General features: G+C 39.7%; 1 pseudogene; it reads left to right on the top strand.

Annotated features, from left to right (window-relative positions):
* Positions 1-7726: 7726 nt before the first annotated feature.
* On the top strand, positions 7727-15310 carry LOC105876787 (tyrosine-protein phosphatase non-receptor type 13 pseudogene; annotated as a pseudogene).
* The last annotated feature ends 923 nt before the right edge of the window (positions 15311-16233 follow it).

The following is a 16233-nucleotide window of genomic DNA, read 5'->3' as shown; positions in this document are numbered from 1 at the left end:
TTACCAGCACACAAATCCTGTACATGTTCTGTTAAGAGTTATACTTGTGTATCTTTTTTCAAGTGATTATAATTCATGTTAAATTTTAATTTTTGTTTTATTTCTTCATTGATACATATAGAAATAAAATTAATTGTTTTGGTTGATCTTTAACCCTTTAATCCTTTAAACCTTTGTGAACTCTCTTATTAGTTGGAGCAGAAGAAGAAAAACATTCAGTCTTTCATCATTAAGTATGATTTAACTGTAAGATTTTTGTATCAAGTTGAGTAAACTATCCACTATGCCTACTATTTTGAGGGTTTTTATGATGCATTTGTGTCGAATTTTGTCAAATGTTTTTTTCTGCATCAGTTGATGTAATTATGTGATGTTTTTCTTTAGCTTGTTAATATGATGGATTACATTTATTTAAATATTAAAACAGACTGGCATCTCTAGAATAAACTTCACTTAGCATAATTTGTAATTTTTAATTTTTCATTGAAACTTTGAGATCATACTAAATATACATATATATATTTCTTTATTTGGCTGAGTTTTATTTGCTAATATTTTATTAAGGAGTTTTGCATCTATAGTCATGAAGGTATCTTGCTTTTTAATTTTCTTTTGTTTTGCTATCTTTGTTGATTATGATATCAGAAAATGATGGCCTCATAAAATAAGTTGAGATATGCTCCCTCCTCTTCTATTTTTTGGAAGAAATTTTGTAGACTGTTTAAATTCTACTTAAAATGTTTGGTAGATTTCCCCAGTGAAACCATTTGGGCCTGGAGATTTCTCCTTTAGCGGCTTTTCAATCATAAACTCAATGCCTTTAATAGTCAATGAAGCTATTCAACTTATCTATTTCATAATGAGTTATTTGTGACCGTTTGTGCTTTTCAAGGAATTTGTCCATAGCATCTGGGTAGTTGTTTATAATATTACCTTAGTGGACTATTGATATTAACATTTAAAGTATATGTTTCATTCCCATTTTTGGTAATTTGTGTCTTCTCTCTTTTTTGGTCAGACTTCCTAGATATTTGTCAATTCTATTAATCTTTTCAAAGAACAAGCTTTCTCCTTCATTGATTTTTCTCTATTATTTTTCTATTTTCAATTCCATTAATTTCTACTCTTATATTTATCACTTTCTTCCTTTTGCTTGCTTTAGGTTATTTTGCTCTTCTTTATCTAGATTCCTAGATGTGGGAACTTAGATTACTGATTTGTGAATTTTTCTCTTTTTCAATGAATACATTTAGTACTATAAATATTTTTTCTAAGCACCTCTTTAGCTGTGTCCCGCAAATATTGATACGTTGTACTTTCATTTTCATTTAGTTCAATATATTTTTTATTTCCCTTAAGAAATCCCTTTTCTTTTTTGACCCATGGATTACTTAGAAATATGTTATTTTGTTTCCAAGTGTTTGGAGCTGTAGTGGTTATGTTTATGTTATTGATTTCTAGTTCAATTCCATTGCGTCCACAGAACACAATCGGTATGATTTCAATTCTTTAGCATTTGTTGAGGTTCCTTTTATGGCTCAGGGTATGATCTATCTTAGTGAATGTTCCATGAGCACTTGAAACGCATGCTGTTGTTTGGTGGAGTGGTCTGTAAGCGTCAGTTAGATCCCGATGGTTGATGGTATTGTTGAGTTTTATATTCTTGTTGAATTTCTATCCAGTTGTTTCATTAATTATTCAGAGAGAGGTGCTAAAGTCTCCAAGTATAACTGTGAATTTGTCTATTTCTCCTTTCAGTTCTATCAGAGTTTGCTTTATTTATTTGTAACTCAGTTGTTTGGTACATACACATTTAAGACTGCTATGTTTTCTCCGTGGATTAACACTTTAATCATTATTAATGTTTCTCTTTGTCTCTCATAGTCTTTTCAAAATTTTATTTCAGTAGATTTAGGGGGTACATGTGGTTTTTTGTTACCTGGAAGAATTGTGCAGTGGCAAAGTCTGGGCTTTTAGTGTATTTGTCATGGCATACCTATCACAGTATTTTTTGCCCTAAAGTTTACTTTATCTGACATTATTATAGCCATTCATGCTTTCTGTGATAAATGATTGCACCATTTCTTTTCTATTCTTCTATTTCAACTTTCCACTGTTGTTATATTCAAAGTGAGCATATAGATAGCATACAGATGATTCATTTTTTTCACTCAGACATTTGTTTCCTAATTGATGTTTTTAGATAATTTTCATGTAAAGCAATTATTAGTATGTTAAGGCTTGTTTCTGCCATATTGCATTTTGTTTTCTGTTTGTTTCCTCTGGTTTTTCTTCTCTGTTTTCTTTTCCTATTTTTCTTTTTTTTTTTTTCTTATTTCAGCATATTATGGGGGTACAGATTTTAAGGTTTCAATAAATGCCCATTTCCCCCCCTCCCCCCACAAGTCTGAGTCTCCAGCATGACCATCCCCCAGATGGTGCACATCTCACTCATTATATATGTATATACCCGCCCCCCTCCCCCCTGCCCAATACCCTATTACTGTAGCACCTATGTGACCACTTAGGTGCTGTTCAGTTAATACCAATTTGCTGGTGAGTATATGTGGTGCTTGTTTTTCCATTCTTGGGAAACTTCACTTAATAGTACGGGTTCCAGCTCTAACCAGGAAAATATAAGATGTGCTATATCACCATTGTTTCTTAGAGCTGAATAGTACTCCATGGTATACATATACCACATTTTATTAATCCATTCTTGGATTGATGGGCACTTGGGCTGTTTCTACAGCCTTGTAATTATGAATTGTGCTGCTATAAACATTCAAGTGCAGGTGTCTTTTTTGTAGAGTGTCATTGGATCTTTTGGGTAGATGCCCAGCAATGGGATTGCTGGATCAAATGGTAGATTCACTTGTATCGCTTTAAGGTATCTCCATATTGCTTTCCACAGAGGTTGAACTAGTTTGCAGTCCCACAAGCAGTGTAGGAGTATAGACTTTTTTATTTCCATCTTGATTTCTTCGTTTATGAAGTAATCATTTAGTAGGAGGTTGTTTAATTTCCACGTTTTTGTGTAGAAATGTGTGTTTCTGTTAGGGTTGATTTCTATTTTATTCCACTGTGAACTGAGAAGGTACATGGTATGATTTCTATTTTTTTAAATTTCTTGAGATTTACTTTGTGTCCTAGGATATGGTCAATCTTAGAGAATGTCCCGTGAGCTGATGAGAAGAACATATACTCAGTGGATTGTGGGTAGAATGTCCTGTAGATGTTAGTCAGACCCAATTGTTCTACAGTTTTGTTTAAGTCCATTATTTCTTTATTAATTTTCTGTTTGGAGGATCTGTCTCGTGCCATCAGTGGGGTGTTGAAATCTCTGGTGATTATGGAGTTGCTATTAATCCATTTGCTTAGCTCCAGTAAGGTTTGCTTTATGAAACTGCGTGCACCTAAGTTGGGTGCATATATATTTAAAATTGTTATCTCTTCTTGTTGAAGTGTGCACTTCACCATTATATAATGACCCTCTTTGTCTTTCCCTACTTTTGTTGGTTTAAAAACTAAATCGTCTGAAGTTAGAACTGCCACACCGAAACAATAACTTAAGGAAAGAAACAACAACTGATCGACATGGGAAGAAATCAGTGAAGGAACTCAGGAAATATGAAGAACCAAACAGAAAACACACTCCCAAAGAGGAGCACCAACCCCCTAGAAACAGACACCAACCAAAATCAGGCAACCAAAATGACAGAACAGGAATTTCGTCTGTGGATCATAAGAACACTCACCGACCTGCAACAACAATTCAATAACCAACACAAACACACCACAAAAAGCCTCCAGGACCCAGAACAAAAATTCACTAAAGAAACAGACACAATGAAGAAAAGTTTAACCGAACTCATGGAAATGAAGAATCAATTCATGGAACTACAAAATACAGTGGAAAGTCTGAAGAACAGGGTAGATCAAACAGAAGAAAGAATCTCAGAGATTGAAGATAACACCCTCCAACTAAATAAAACAGCCACAAAGATAAAGCAGACAAACAAGAGAAAAGAGCAAAGCCTACAAGAGATGTGGGATTATGTGAAGAAACCTAATCTTGGGGTCATAGGGTTACGAGAAGGGGAGGAAGACAACACTCTTGGGTTGGACAAGCTATTTGAAGATATAATAGAGGAAAATTTCCCAGGCTTTGCTCAAAATCTTGATATACAAGTTCAAGAACCTCAGAGGACCCCTGGGAGATTCATTGCAAACAGGAGGAGGTGACGACATGCAGTCATCAAACTGACCAAAATATCAACTAAAGAGGCCCTCTTAAGACCTGTAAGAAGAAAGAAGCAAGTGACATACAAGGGAAAGCCAATTCGAATAACACCAGAGACTTTACAAGCAAGGAGAGACTGGGGCCCCATTCTCACTCTTCTGAAACAAAAAAATTCCCAGCCTAGAATCTTATTCCCTGCAAAACTAAACTTCATATATGAAAAAGAAATAAAGACATTCTCAGACAAGCAAAGTCTCAGAGAATTCAACATGACAAGACCAGCCCTACAAGAAGTACTCAAAACAGTTTTATGCACAGAACACCATAATAAAAACTCCCGAATATAAAAACAACCAAAACCCAAAGATTAAAGGCCAGATAATACAATGGCTCAAGAGAGAAATCAAAGCAACAACATCCAACCCAACAGAATGATCAGTAATCTATCTTACCTATCATTTCTCTCAATAAATGTGAATGACTAAACTCTGCACTCAAGAGACATAGGCTGGCTAAATGGGTAAGAAAACACAGGCCAAGTATATGCTGTCTTCAGGAAACACATCTAACCTGCAAGGATGCATATAGACTAAAAGTAAAAGGGTGGAGATCAGTATTCCAGGCAAGTGGAAGCCAAAAGAAGGCTGACATGGCAGTTCTAATTTCAGACAATTTAGTTTTTAAAGCAACAAAAGTAGGGAAAGACAAAGAGGGTCATTATATAATGGTGAAGGGCACACTTCAACAAGAAGAGATAACAATTTTAAATATATATGCACCCAACTTACGTGCACCCAGTTACATAAAACAAGCCTTACTGGATCTAAGCAAATGGATTAATAGCAACTCCATAATCACCAGAGATTTCAACACCCCACTGACGGCACAGCACAGATCCTCCAAACAGAAAATTAATAAAGAAATAATGGACTTAAACAAAACTCTAGAACAATTGGGTCTGACTGACATTTACAGGACATTTTACCCAAAATCCACTGAATATACGTTCTTCTCATCAGCTCACGGGACATTCTCTAAGATTGACCATATCCTAGGACACAAAGTAAATCTGAAGAAATTTAAAAAAATAGAAATCATACCGTGTACCTTCTCGGATCACAGTGGAATAAAAGTAGAAATCAACCCTAACCGAAACTCACATTTCTACACAAAAACGTGGAAATTAAACAACCTCCTACTAAATGATTACTTCATAAATGAAGAAATCAGGATGGAAATTAAAAAATTCTATGAAGAAAACGACAATGGAGAGACAAGTTATCAAATCCTCTGGGACACAGTTAAAGCAATTCTGAGAGGAAAGTTTATCTCTATAAATGCCTATAACCAAAAGTCAAAAAGATCACAAATAGACAATCTAATGAAACGACTAAAAGAGCTTGGAAAAGAAGAATAGACCAACCCCAAATCCAGCAGAAGAAGTGAAATCAGCAAGATGAAATCAGAACTAAATGAAATTGAAAACAGGGAAGCTATTGAGGAAATTAATAAAACAAAAAGTTGGTTCTTTGAAAAAATAAACAAAATTGATACACCATTGGGTAAGCTAACGAAAAGCAGAAAAGAGAAATCTCTAATAACCTCCATCAGGAACAAAAAAGGAGATATCACACCTGATCACAAAGAGATACAAGATATAATTTATGAATACTGCAAAAATCTTTATGCACACAAACTGGAAAATGTGGAGGAAATGGACAAATTTCTAGAAACACACAGCCTCCCTAGGATCAACCAGGAAGAAATAGATTCCCTGAACAGACCAATCTCAAAAGCTGAAATAGAAACAGCAATTAAAAATCTCCCTAAAAAGAAAAGCCCCGGTCTAGATGGTTTCACACCCGAGTTTTACCACACTTACAAAGAAGAACTAGTACCTATCTTGCAGGAAGTATTCCACAACATCGAGAACGGAAACCTCTCTGACACCTTTTATGAGGCGAATATTACTTTGATACCAAAACCAGGAAAGGATGCAACAAAAAAAGAAAACTACAGACCAATTTCCCTAATGAATATAGATGCAAAAATTTTCTACAAAATCTTAGCTAACCGAATCCAGACACTTATCAAAAAAATAATCCACCACGACCAAGTGGGCTTCATCCCAGGGATGCAGGGATGGTTCAACATACGTAAATCTATAAATGCAATTCACCACATAAACAGAAACAAAAACAAAGACCACATGATTCTTTCAATAGATGCAGAAAAAGCTTTTGACAAAATTCAACACCCTTTCATGATACGAACACTTAAAAAAATAGGCATAGTAGGGCCAGATGTAAAAATGATACAACCCATATATGACAGACCCATAGCCAACATCATACTGAATGGGGAAAAATTGAAAGCATTCCCACTTAGAACTGGAACCAGACAAGGCTGCCCACTATCTCCACTTCTGTTCAACATAGTGCTGGAAGTCCTGGCTACAGCAATCAGACAGGAAAATGGAATCAAAGGTATCCAAATAGGGGCAGAAGAGATCAAACTTTCACTGTTTGCTGATGATATGATATTGTATCTAGAAAACCCCAAAGATTCAACCAAGAAACTCCTGGAACTGATCAATGAATTTAGTAAAGTCTCAGGATACAAAATCAATACACAGAAATCAGAGGCATTCATATACGCCAACAACAATCTAATTGAGAACCAAATCAAAGACTCAATTCCCTTCACAATAGCAACAAAGAAATTAAAGTACCTAGGAATATACTTAACCAAGGACGTAAAAGACCTCTACAAGGAGAACTATGAAACACTGAGGAAGGAAATAGCAGAGGATGTAAACAGATGGAAATCCATACCATGCTCGTGGATCGGCAGGCTCAATATCATCAAAATGTCTATACTACCCAAACTGATCTACAGATTCCATGCAATACCTATTAAAATCCCATCAGCACTTTTTACAGATATAGAAAAAGTAGTTTTACACTTCGTATGGAACCAAAGAAGACCCCGAATATCAAGAGCAATTCTAGGCAACAAAAACAAATTGGGAGGTATTAATATGCCAGATATCAAACTATACTACAAAGCTGTAGTAATTACAACAATCTGGTATTGGCACAAAAATAGGGATATTGAGCGGCCGCGCTGAGGCGAGGGTGACACACACCATGCTCGCGGCCCCGGAGACCGTCGTGCGGGCGAGCCGCGCTGCCTAGCTCCCCGGCCGCCTGGGCCAAGCTGAGAGTCCGCTGCGGGAGTTGAGCCCTCGGCGCCCGAGGATTCTGACGGCGCCCTGGAGGGGCGCGAGAGCGCGGCGGGGCCGGGGCGCTCTGGGGTCAAGGCAGTCAGCGGGGTCGCCTCCGGAGGGGCGGTTCCGAGGCGAGGAGGAGGAGGAGGAGATGCTCTTCTTCCCCTCCCCAGGCTCCTTCTCCAGCTCCTTCAGCCCGCGCCCGCAGCCGCTTGGGGAGAAGAGGCGGCCGGCCCCGACGCCGCGTCCCCGCAGCCCCCGCGCGGCGCCCCAGTAGCAGCAGGACGCGGTTTCCGGACGAGCCGGTAATATGCACTTGTCACTAGCTGAGGCCCTGGAGGTTCGGGGTGGACCACTGGAGGAGGAAGAAATATGGGCTGTACTAAATCAAAGTGCTGAACGTCTCCAAGAATTATTCAGAAAAGTAAGCAAAGCTGATCCTGCTGCCCTGGGCTTCATCATTTCTCCATGGTCTCTGCTGTTGCTGCCATCGGGTAGTGTGTCATTTACAGATGAAAATATCTCCAATCAGGATCTCCGAGCATTCACTGCACCAGAGGTTCTTCAAAATCAGTCACTAACTTCTCTCTCAGATGTGGAAAAGATCCATATTTATTCTCTTGGAATGACGTTGTGTTGGGGGGCTGATCATGAAGTACCTCAGAGCCAACCTATCAAGCTGGGAGATCATCTCAACAGCATACTGCTGGGAATGTGTGAGGGTGTTATGTACGCTCGGGTTTCTGTGCGGACTGTCCTGGATGCTTGCAGCGCTCGCATTAGGAATAGCAATTGTGCACCTTCATTCTCCTACGTGAAACACTTGGTAAAACTGGTTCTGGGAAATCTTCCTGGGATGGATCAACTTCCCGGTAACAGTGAACAAAGGCCTGATCGAAGCCAGGCTATTCGAGACCGATTGAGAGGAAAAGGATTGCCAACAGGAAGAAGCTCTACTTCTGATGTCCTAGACATACACAAGTCTCCATTCTCTCATCAGACCTTTCTTAACAAAGGGCTTAGTAAATCTATGGGATTTCTGTCTATCAGAGATACACAAGATGAGGAAGATCGTTTCAAGGACATTTTATCAGATAATTTCTGGGCATGAAGATTCTGAAAATACGTGCTCCCCTTACCAGTTCAAAACTAGTGGCCCAGAAAAACAAGTTATCCCTGGCATTGATGTGCTTCCTAAGAAGAAAATTTGGGCTTCATCCATGGACTTGCTTTGTACAGCTGACAGAGACTTCTCTTCTGGAGAGACTGGCACCTCCCGCCACTGTCACCCAGTTACAGTGCGGACTTCAACTACTCCTAGAAAAAAGGAGGCAAGATACTCAGATGGAAGTATAGCCTTGGATATCTTTGGCCCTCAGAAAATGGATCCAGTATATCACACTCGAGAATTGCCCACCTCCACAGCAATATCAAGTGCTTTGCACCGAATCCGAGAGAGACAAAAGAAACTTCAGGTTCTGAGAGAAGCCATGAATGTAGAAGAACCAATTCGAAGATACAAGACTTACCACAGTGACATTTTTAGTACCTCCAGTGAAAGTCCATCTATTATTTCCTCTGAATCAGATTTCAGACAAGTTAGAAGAAGTGAAGCCTCAAAGAGGTTTGAATCCAGCAGTGGTCTCCCAGGGGTAGATTAAACCCCAAGTCAAGGCCAGTCGCAGAGACCAAGCAGACAATATGAAATACCCCTTGAAGGCAACTTAATTAATCAAGAGATCATGCTAAAACGGCAAGAAGAAGAAATGATGCAGCTGCAAGCCAGAATGGCCCTTAGGCAGTCTCGGCTAAGCCTGTATCCAGGAGACACAATCAAAGCTTCCATGCTTGACATCACCAGGGATCCCTTAAGAGAAATTGCCCTAGAAACAGCCATGACCCAAAGAAAACTGAGAAATTTCTTTGGTCCTGAGTTTGTGAAAATGACGATTGAACCATTTATATCTTTGGATTTGCCATGGTCTATCCTTACCAAGAAAGGGAAGAATGAGGATAACTGAAGGAAAGTAAACATAATGCTTCTGAGTGGGCAGAGACTGGAACTGACCTGCGATACCAAAACTATATGTAAAGATGTGTTCGATATGGTCGTGGCCCACATCGGCTTAGTGGAGCATCATTTGTTTGCTTTAGCTACCCTCAAAGATAATGAATATTTCTTTGTTGATCCCGATTTAAAATTAACCAAAGTGGCCCCAGAGGGATGGAAAGAAGAACCAAAGAAAAAGAGCAAAGCTACTGTTAATTTTACTTTGTTTTTCCGAATTAAATTTTTCATGGATGATATTAGTCTAATACAACATACTCTGACCTGTCATCAGTATTACCTTCAGCTGCGAAAAGATATTTTGGACGAGAGGATGCACTGTGATGATGAGACTTCCTTATTGCTGGCATCCTTGGCTCTCCAGGCTGAGTATGGAGATTATCAACCAGAGGTTCATGGTATGTCTTATTTTAGACTGGAACATTATTTGCCTGCCAGAGTAATGGAGAAACTTGATTTATCCTATATTAAAGAAGAGTTACCAAAATTACACAATACCTATGTGGGAGCTTCTGAAAAAGAAACAGAGTTAGAATTTTTAAAGGTCTGCCAAAGACTGACAGAATATGTAGTTCATTTTCACCGAGTGCACCCTGAGAAAAAGTCGCAAACGGGAATATTGCTTGGAGTCTGTTCCAAAGGTGTCCTTGTGTTTGAAGTTCACAATGGAGTTCACACATTGGTCCTTCGCTTTCCATGGAGGGAAACCAAGAAGATTTCTTTTTCTAAAAAGAAAATCACATTGCAAAATACATCAGATGGAATAAAACATGCCTTCCAGACAGAAAACAGTAAGGTATGCCAGTACCTGCTGCACCTCTGCTCTTCCCAGCACAAGTTCCAGCTACAGATGAGAACAAGACAAAGCAACCAAGATGCCCAAGATATTGAGAGAGCTTCGTTTAGGAGCCTGAATCTCCAAGCAGAGTCCGTTAGAGGATTTAATATGGGACGAGCAGTCAGCACTGGCAGTCTGCCGGCAGCACCCTGAACAAACTTGCCGTTCGACCTTTGTCAGTCCAAGCTGAGATTCTGAAGAGGCTATCCTGCTCTGAGCTGTCGCTTCACCAGCCCTTGCAAAACAATTCAAAAGAGAAGAGTGACAAAGCTTCATGGGAGGAAAAGCCCAAAGGGATGAGTAAATCATACCATGATCTCAGTCAGGCCTCTCTCTATCCTCATCAGAAAAATGCGATTGTTAACATGGAATCCCCACCACAAAGCATTGCGGAGCTGGTGGGAAAACCTTTTCACCAGATGGGAAGATCTGATACAGAATCTTCGGCAGGATTCACAAAACTTAATAATTCAAAGTCTGTTGCAAGTTTAAATAGAAGTCCTGAAAGGAGGAAACATGAATCAGACTCCTCATCCATTGAAGACCCTGGTCAAGCATGTGTTCTAGGAATGACTATACATAGTTCTGGAAATGCTCCCTCCCAAGTATCCTTAAAAGAAAATGATGTACTACACAAAAGATGGAGCGTAGTATCTTCACCAGAAAGGGAGATCACATTGGTGAACCTGAAAAATGATGCAAAGTATGGCTTAGGATTTCAAATTATTGGTGGGGAGAAGATGGGAAGACTGGATTTAGGGGTATTTATCAGTTCAATCACCCCTGGAGGACCAGCTGACTTGGATGGATGCTTAAAGCCAGGAGACCGTTTAATATCTGTGAATAGTGTGAGTCTGGAGGGAGTCAGCCACCATACTGCAATTGAAATATTGCAAAATGCACCTGGAGATGTGACGCTTGTTATCTCTCAGCCAAAAGAAAAGATATCCAAAGTGCCTTCTACTCCTGTACATCTTGCCAATGGGATGAAAAACTACCTGAAGAAACCTTCCTACATGCAAGATGGTGCTATAGATTCTTCTTCTGAGGATCACCACTGGCCACGTAGTACTCTGAGGCACATCTCAGAGAGCTCCTTTGGACTGTCGGGGGGCCTGCGGGAAGGAAGCCTGAGTTCTCAAGATTCCAGGACTGAGAGTGCCAGCTTGTCCCAGAGCCAGGTCAATGGTTTCTTTGCCAGCCATTTAGGTGACCAAACCTGGCAGGAATCACAGCATGTCAGCTCTTCCCCATCTGTAATACCCAAAGGCATTGAGAAAAAGAGGATTTCCACTGACAGTAACCAAAGCAAAGCTAAAAAACCAGGCATTTCAGATGCAACAGATTGCTCTGACCGTGGAGAGTCAGACATGGATGAAGCCACTTATTCCAGCAGCCAGGATCATCAAACACCAAAAAAGGAACCTTCCTCCTCAATGAATACATGCAACAAAATGAATTTTAAAACTTTTTCTTCATCACCTCCTAAACCTGGAGATATCATTGAGGTTGAACTGACTAAAAATGATAATAGCTTGGGGATAAGTGTCACGGGAGGTGTGAATACCAGTGTCAGACATGGTGGCATTTATGTGAAAGCTGTTATTCCCAAGGGAGCAGCAGAGTCTGATGGTAGAATTCACAAAGGTGATCGTGTTCTCACTGTCAATGGAGTTAGTCTGGAAGGAGCTACCCATAAGCAAGCTGTGGAAACACTGAGAAATACAGGACAGGTGGTTCATCTGTTGTTAGAAAAGGGACAGTGTCCAGCATCCAAAGAACATATCCCTTTAACACCACAGTGTACCCTTTCAGATCAGAATGCTCAAGATCAAGCCCCAGAAAAAATGGTGAAGAAAATAACTCATGTTAAAGACTACAGCTTTGTCACTGAAGAAAATACATTTGAGGTAAAATTGTTTAAAAATAGCTCAGGCCTAGGATTCAGTTTTTCTCGAGAAGATGATCTTATACCTGAACAAATGAATGTCAGCATAGTAAGGGTTAAAAAGCTCTTTCCTGGATAGCCAGCAGCAGAAAGTGGAAAAATTGATGTGGGAGATGTTATCTTAAAAGTGAATGGAGCCTCTTTGAAAGGACTGTCTCAGCAGGAAGTTATATCTGCTCTCAGGGGAACTGCTCCAGAAGTATCCTTGCTTCTCTGTAGACCTCCACCTGGTGTGCTACCGGAAATTGATACTGCTCTTTTGACCCCACTTCACTCTCCAGCACAAGTACTTCCAAACAACAGTAAAGTTTCTTCTCAACCCTCATGTGTGGAGCAAGGCACTAGCTCAGATGAAAATGAAATGCCTGACAAAAGCAAGAAACGTTGCAAGTCCCCATCCAGAAGAGACAGTTATAGCGACAGCAGTGGGAGTGGAGAAGATGACTTAGTGAAAGCTCCAGCAAAGATATCAAATGTGACCTGGAGTTCAGCTTTGCATCAGACTCTAAACAACATGGTATCACAGGCACAGAGTCAACAAGAAGCACCCAAGAGTCAAGAAGATACTATTTGTACCATGTTTTACTATCCTCAGAAAATTCCCAATAAACCAGAATTTGAAAACAGTAATCCTCCTTCCCCTCTACCACTGGATGTGCCTCCTGGGCAGAGTTATCAACCCCAGTCAGAATCTGCTTCTTCTCATTTGATGGATAAATATCATACACATCACACATCTGAACCAAGTAGACAAGAAAATTTGACATCTCTGAAAAATGACTTGGAAAACCACCTTGAAGATTTTGAGCTGGAAGTAGAACTCCTCATTACCTTAATTAAATCAGAAAAAGGAAGCCTAGGTTTTACAGTCACCAAAGGCAACCAGAGTATTGGTTGTTATGTTCATGGTGTCATACAGAATCCAGCCAAAAGTGACCGAAGGCTAAAACCTGGGGACCAGCTCATAAAGGTTAATGATACAGACGTTACGAATATGACTCACACAGATGCAGTGAATCTGCTCCGAGCAGCACCCAAGACAGTCAGATTAGTCCTTGGGCGAGTTCTAGAATTACCCAGGATGCCAGTGTTGCCTCATTTGCTACCTGACATTACACTAACATGCAACAAAGAGGAGTTGGGTTTTTCCTTATCTGGAGGTCATGACAGCCTTCATCAAGTGGTATATATTAGTGATATTAATCCAAAGTCAATTGCAGCTACTGAGGGTAATCCCCAGCTATTAGATGTCATTCATTATGTGAATGGAGTCAGCACACGAGGAATGACCTTGGAAGAAGCTAACAGAGCATTAGACACGTTACTTCCTTCAGTGGTGTTGAAAGCAACAAGAGATGGTCATCAGTGGTCCCCAGTTCAAAGAGGTGTGCCATTTCAACTCCAAAGTCAACCAAAGCAATGGTCATCACAGTGTAGACCCTTGTGGCCAGCCTGCCCTCACTCCTAATAATTCATTCTCCAAGGGTGATAGGGAAGAAATCATTGAAGTTTTGTACCCTGAAGGAAAATGTTCTACTTATCAAATGAAGGGATCAGCAAACCTGACTCTGTCCAAAGAATCTGATATTCAAGAAGATGACATTTATGATGACCCTCAAGAAGCTGAAGTCATCCAGTCTCTGCTAGATGTTGTGGATGAGGAAGCCCAGAATCTTTTAAACCAAAATAATGCAGCAGGAGATGCCTGTGTTTCAGGTATGCTGAAGACAAATGGGAAGTTACCAGAGGAGAGAGCAGAAGATACAGACTGTGATGGTTCACCTTTACCTGAGGATTTTTCTCAGTCTACCAAAATAAATGGCTGTGAAGAGCATTGTGAAGAAAACATAAAAAGTGAAAGCTTAATTCAGAAGACACAAGAAAGGAAGACTGATGATGATGAAATAACATGGGGAAGTGATGAATTGCCAATAGAGAAAACAAACCATGAAGATAAAGGCAATAATTCTGATAAAGATCACCCCTTTCTGACAAACGAGGAGCTTGCTGCACCCCCTGTCGTCAAAGCGCTCCCCTCTGGTAAATACACTGGTGCCAAGTTAAAATCAGTCATTCGAATGTTGCGGGGTTTACTAGAACAAGGAATTCCTTCTAAGGAGCTGGAGAATCTTCAAGAATTAAAACCTTTGGATCAGTGTCTAATTGGACAAACTAAGGAAAATAGAAAGAAGAACAGATATAAAAATATACTTCCATATGATGCTACCAGAGTGCCTCTTGGAGATGAAGGTGGGTACATCAATGCCAGCTTCATTAAGATACTAGTGTGGAAAGAAGAGTTCGTTTACATTGCCTGCCAAGGACCTCTCCCTACAACCATCGGAGATTTCTGGCAGATGATTTGGGAACAAAAATCTACAGTGATAGCCATGATGACCCAAGAAGTAGAAGGAGAAAAAATCAAATGCCAGCGTTACTGGCCTAACATCCTAGGCAAAACCACAATGGTCAACGACAGGCTTTGGCTGGCTCTTATGCGAATGCAGCAGCTGAAAGGCTTTGTGGTGAGGGCCATGACCCTGGAAGACATTCAGACAGGAGAAGTGCGACATATTTCTCATCTGAATTTCACTGCCTGGCCAGACCACCATACCCCTTCTCGGCCAGACGATCTGCTCACCTTCATCTCCTACATGAGACACATCCACAGATCAGGCCCCATAATCACACACTGCAGCGCTGGCATTGGGCGTTCGGGGACCATGATATGCATTCACGTAGTTCTAGGATTAATCACGCAAGATTTGGATTTTGACATCTCTGACTTAGTGCGCTGCATGAGACTACAAAGACACGGAATGGTTCAGACAGAGGATCAATATATTTTCTGCTATCAAGTCATTCTTTATGTTCTGACAAGTCTTCAAGCTGAAGAAGAGCAAAAAGAGCATCCGCAGCTTCTGGAATGACACGAAAAGCCTGCTGGATGCGTTTCCATTTCTCTCCTTAACCTCCAGCAGACTCCTGCTCTCTGTTTAAAATAATGATCACAGAGCAGCAAGTCCATACAATATCATTATGCTTATTCTCTTCTATCTTAGAGGAGTATTCTTCATCACAATATTATAAATAAAGTTAAAATGCTGTATTTTTACAGCTACTTTAACCTATGATAATTATTAAAAATTTTTAACACTAATTGAACAGTGCATATCTTAGGGATAACTAAAGGCAGCATTTTATTATAGTGGACATTGTTATAAGGACGCGCTAAATCTATTTTTAATGCACCAATCTTGTTTATAGCAAAAATTTTTTCCAGTATTTTAATAGAGTTATTTTATAGGGGATACTTGAAACCAGCATTTAAGCTTTAAATGACAGTAATATGGCGTAGAAAAAAAGTAGCAAATGTTTACTATATCAATTTCTAATGTTTACTGTATAGAATTTACTGTAATATATTTATATACTTTTTCATGAAAATGGAGTTATCTGTTTGTAATGCATCATCTCACTTTGTAAATAAAAATACACCTTAAAACATGAAAAAAAATAGGAATATTGACCAGTGGAACAGATCTGAGAATCCTGACATAAAACCACCCTCATATGGCCATCTAATCTTTGACAAAGCAGAGAAAAACATACGCTGGGGAAAAGAATCCCTTTTTAATAATGGGTGCTGGGAAAACTGGATAGCCACCTGTAGAAGGCTAAAACAGGACCCACACCTTTCACCTCTCACAAAAATCAACTCACGCTGGATAACAGACTTAAACCTAAGGTATGAAACTATTAGAACTCTAGAGGAAAAAGTTGGAAACACTCTCCTAGACATCGGCCTAGGCAAAGAGTTTATGAAGAAGTCCCCAAAGGCAATCACAGCAGCAACAAAAATAAATAAATAGGACATGATCAAACTAAAAAGCTTCTGCACAGCCAA

The sequence above is a fragment of the Microcebus murinus genome, chromosome 5, assembly GCF_040939455.1.
Source record: "Microcebus murinus isolate Inina chromosome 5, M.murinus_Inina_mat1.0, whole genome shotgun sequence".
Taxonomy (NCBI): domain Eukaryota; kingdom Metazoa; phylum Chordata; class Mammalia; order Primates; family Cheirogaleidae; genus Microcebus; species Microcebus murinus.
Note: the sequence above shows the minus strand (reverse complement) of the source record. Positions and strands in the feature narration are given on the sequence as shown.